This window comes from Mus pahari, chromosome 15, assembly GCF_900095145.1.
Source record: "Mus pahari chromosome 15, PAHARI_EIJ_v1.1, whole genome shotgun sequence".
NCBI lineage: Eukaryota > Metazoa > Chordata > Mammalia > Rodentia > Muridae > Mus > Mus pahari.
This window is the reverse complement of record NC_034604.1, coordinates 8,589,295-8,593,962: the sequence shown is the minus strand read 5'-3', so window position 1 is coordinate 8,593,962 and position 4,668 is coordinate 8,589,295. Positions and strand designations below refer to the sequence as shown.

At 44.0% G+C, this 4,668-nt stretch overlaps 1 pseudogene across 1 annotated transcript; it reads left to right on the top strand.

Annotated features, from left to right (window-relative positions):
- The first annotated feature begins 666 nt into the window (after window positions 1–666).
- On the top strand, window positions 667–1,210 carry LOC110333443 (annotated as a pseudogene). The gene has a single exon (XR_002381077.1). The product of XR_002381077.1 is annotated as a 60S ribosome subunit biogenesis protein NIP7 homolog pseudogene (transcript).
- The last annotated feature ends 3,458 nt before the right edge of the window (window positions 1,211–4,668 follow it).

Below are 4,668 nucleotides of genomic sequence, written 5' to 3'. Positions count from 1 at the left end.
TCCTCACTTGGGCTTTCCTTGTAGATTCTTTGTGTCTGTAGAGTGTAGCATGGTACCTGTATTTTATGGCAGACATCCACTTATAAGTGAGTATATACCATGGATGTCCTTTTGGAATTGAGTTACCTCACTCAGGATGATATTCTCAAGATCCATCCATTTCCCTGCAAAATTCATTTGCAATGGTCCCGTTTTTTGGCTATAATAAGCATATTGCTATGAATGGGTATACCTATTTTTGTGTGGACAGATTTTTTTCACTCCCACCAGGTATGTATCTAGGAGTGTGAAATCACTGGATCATATGGTATATATATATAATATATATATATATATATATATATATATATATATATATATTATATATATATATTAGCTCTCTGTTAGTGAGCTTCTCCCAATCTGTAGGCTGCTATTTTGTCTTATTGACAGTGTCCTTTGCCTTATAGAAGCTTTTCAGTTTCATGAGGTTCCATTTATCAATTGTTGATCAATTGTTCATGGTCACGGTAGGAAACATGGCAGTATGCAGGCAGGCATGGTACTAGAGGAGCTGAGAGTTCTACATCTTGATCTGTAGGCAGCAGAAGGAGACTGTACCACACTGGGTGTAACTTGGACATTAAAGACCTCAAAGTCGAATCCCGGGAACCAAGCTAGCGGCAAGATGAGGCCTTTGACTGAAGAAGAGACCCGGGTCACGTTTGAGAAGATCGCGAAGTACATTGGAGAGAACCTGCAACTCCTGGTGGACAGACCCAACGGCACGTACTGTTTCCGGCTGCACAACGACCGCGTGTACTATGTGAGTGAGATGATGCTGAAGCTGGCCGCCAACATCTCCGGAGACAAGCTCGTGTCGCTGGGGATGTGTTTTGGGAAGTTCACCAAGACCCACAAGTTCCGCTTGCACGTGACAGCCCTGGATTACCTGGCCCCCTATGCCAAGTATAAAGTGTGGGTAAAGCCGGGAGCAGAGCGGTCCTTCTTGTATGGAAACCATGTGCTGAAATCCGGTCTGGGGCGAATTACTGAGAACACGTCTCAGTACCAGGGAGTGGTGGTCTATTCCATGGCGGACATTCCTCTGGGTTTTGGGGTGGCAGCAAAGTCTACCCAAGAGTGCCGAAAAGTGGACCCCATGGCAATTGTGGTGTTCCATCAAGCAGACATTGGGGAGTACGTACGCCATGAAGAGACATTGGCTTAGGAAGGTCATCCCAAGAACATTTTGCTGTATGAGAGGACTTAGCTTTGTTTGCTGTGTGCAGGCCATCCAGTTAAATCTGGACAAGACTGAGATACGCACCTTGGGTTCTTATCAACAGAAATGGCTCTAAAATTGGGTCTCCGGCCCTCTACAGTCAAAAGCAGGTGGACACAAGTATAGGGCCAGTTCAGGCTACTTGGCGAGTTCAAGGCCAGCCTGGGCTACATAGTGAGACTTGTCTCAAAAATCTAAAAGAAACACGCCAGAACCTGAGAGTGTTTGTGTGAGTAAATAGAGTGTTTCTATTTAGTATCTGCATCCTCTTTGTTTGCATCAGAAAACTTGTTCTGAGTCGCTTCACTGAGGACAGGAGTAATCTTACTGTTATCTGTGATAACACTGTTTTCCAGGCTCATGCTAGCACAGTGGACTTTGTACTGTTTGTTAATATTAAAGGTAGAAACAGCCATATAAGCCTCTGGTTTTACATACGGAATTTAATAAATTTTAAGGTTTTGTATTGGTTTAAAAAAAAAAAAAAGACCTCAAAACCCAACTCTACAGTGACACACACTTCCTCCAATACTCCAGCAAGGCTACACCACCTACTAGTGCCACTCCCTATGGCCAAGCATTCTAACACGAGAGTCTATGGTGTCTATCAAACCACACCTGAGGAGACAACCTCTTTCTGTTTGTTGATTGATGAAGCCTACCATTATAAGGGATCATCAACATTACACAAAAGTTCACTTATTTAAATGTTAATCTTATCTAAGATAGAGTTTCATAGAAACATCAAGAATTTTGTCTGACCAAATAGTTGGATAGCATTACCAAGACAAGGTGACACATAAAATCCACCACCATAGCCCACTACTCCACGTTTGCTCTTTCTTGTGTCTGCCAAGCTGTATTCTGCATTTAGATAAAAAAGGAATCAGAGGCAAGGCAGTCCTACACCCAAGAAGCAGGAACACACAATATACAACGTTAGCTACCTCAGTTCTGTGACACCTCTCAAAGGACATAGGTTTTGCTTATTAAAGGAAATTAAAATTTCTATATTATTTTAGGCAACTCATTAAGACTCAGATTATACTCTGGAGTATAAAAATTATTTTATTTGAACATTTAAAGCCCAATAATCATTTCTGTTTGAAATAAAACTTAAACCAAGTGGATCTGGTGCACAGGCCTACACTTGGAATATTTGTCAAGTTTCGGAAAGAAGCTAGCGTCTGCCAGGTCCCCTGGCAAGCAGACTCTTGGTCATACTTTAACATGCAGGTCATTTATTAGAGATCACTTCATGCTGTAGAAAGGATGTGAAGATAGGAGAAGGCACAGAGGAAATATGAAGGATACTGTAAGGCCAGTGACAGACTCACATGGCTCCAGAGGTATATCTGTGACCAGAATGACCCTTCAGAGTTGGCTAAATAGAGACACTGTGGTGGCTAATCCTGGTTGTCACCTAGGAAGAGGGAACCTCAACTACAGAATTGCCTCTACCAGATTGGTTGGTGGCTACATCTATAGGACATTGTCTTGGTTGCTACTTGGTGTAGAAGGGCCCAGCCCATTGTGGGTGATACCATGCCTAGGCAGGTAAGCTTGGATGGACTAAAAGAGGAAGCCGAGTGTGGGCCTGAGAGCAAGTCACATTCTTCTATGGTTTCTCCTTTAAGCTCCTGCCTTGAGTTCCCATCTTCACTTCCCTCCATGATAAACTATTACGTGTAAGCTGAAATATGTCTTTTCCTTCTCTAAGCTGCTTTTGGTCATGGTATTTATCAAAGCAACAGAAAAGCAAACTAGAACAGACACATAAGCCAGGTTCTTACACTCCTGTGTCAGTCACCATTAGAACCGGACATGAGAAGACATATGGTCTAGGGAGAGGTGACACTTTGCAGCCCAGGAAAGCTCAGACTCAGATGACTGGTGACAGTTTCCTGCCAATAACCCTCATGTGGCTAAGTGGCAAGTCCTTCTGAAGGAAGACATGATCAAGGCCTGTGGTGATCAAGGCTTGAGTCTTGGCTTGACTAGATTGAGAGATGCTAGATGGGTAATTAGATGTCTAGATGAGTTGATGACAGCAACGTTTGCAGAGAGACCTCCGGCCTAATCAGAAATGTATGCAGAATTTGAATAGACTGTTGAGAAGTGTATAACTGTTGAAGGTGGGGCCTAGTTGATGGGAGATCTGGGGCATACCTTTGAAGAATATGCCCTTTGAAGAGTGGCCCTGGCCTTTTCCTGTGCCCTGGAGACTGTGAGGTGAGCAACTTTGTTCCATCAAGCCTTCCCTTCTGTAATGTTCTTCCTCACAGCCCAGGAAATGGAGCCAGCCAACCAAGGACTTGTAATTCTGAAACAATGAACCAAAAAAAAAAAATCTTTCCTCCTTCAAATTGTTTCAGTGTTTGCTACAGCAACGGAAAGATTGACTCACACACAGGGACTTCATAGTGTACCCTCTCCGTATTCAAACCCATCTCATACACATGCCTGGAGTAACCCTTCCATGACTCTGACAGAGCCCGCTTCCCTGGCGAACTAAGAGGGAAGTTGCTTGAGTACATTACAGCTTCTCCTACTGCAGCTCATTACAGCCCTCCCTGGTGTAGCTGACTCCACCATCTTACTCCCCTTCACCTAACACTTCCCCTCATCCTCAAGGCTTACCTGGAAGAGGGCTGGGACCCCATTCCCTAAAGGGCTGAGCCCTAGGCACCATACACTCCCTAAACGGAGTTTCTTCTTTTTGTTTAAGTTTACGTGGAGGATAGAGGTCAATGTTGGATGTCTCCCTCGGTTATTTTCCATCTAATTTCTTGAAACAGTCTCTCATAGTCTGGAATTCTCTAACTCAGCTAGGCTCACTAGCCAGGAAGCCTGAGGGATCCTCCTGTAACCGTCTCCTAGCATAGGGACCACAGAAATGTGCCACACCATGAAGATGGTCATGACTAAGCAGCACTTTACTGACACCCCAGCTCCTGCAACTTTTTCTTTTGTTCATTTACCATTGCGCATGATTGACACTGTCAAATGGCAAGCAAACAGGGCTCTTGTTCCACACACTCTGGTGTGTAACTACAGCCTCCTTCCTCCTGATCATCAAGGTCAACATGGGGACTCAACTGTGCCAGTCCATATTTTCATGAAATAATTTAGTAATCCCTAAAGAAATAACGGAAGCAAGCTGTGGGAGCATGAAAGTCTGAACAGTGTGGTGCAGGCTCTAGCTAAGGTCCTCTTAGCTATGTCACCTCATGGTGAATGCAACAGTACACACATGAAAGTCTGAACAGTGAAGTGCAGGCTCTAGCTAAGGCCCTCTTAGCTATGTCACCTCACGGTGAATGCAACAGTACACACTGTGTATGAGAGAGAGAGAAAAAGAGATTGAATGTGTGTGTGTGTGTGTGTGTGTGTGTGTGTGTGTG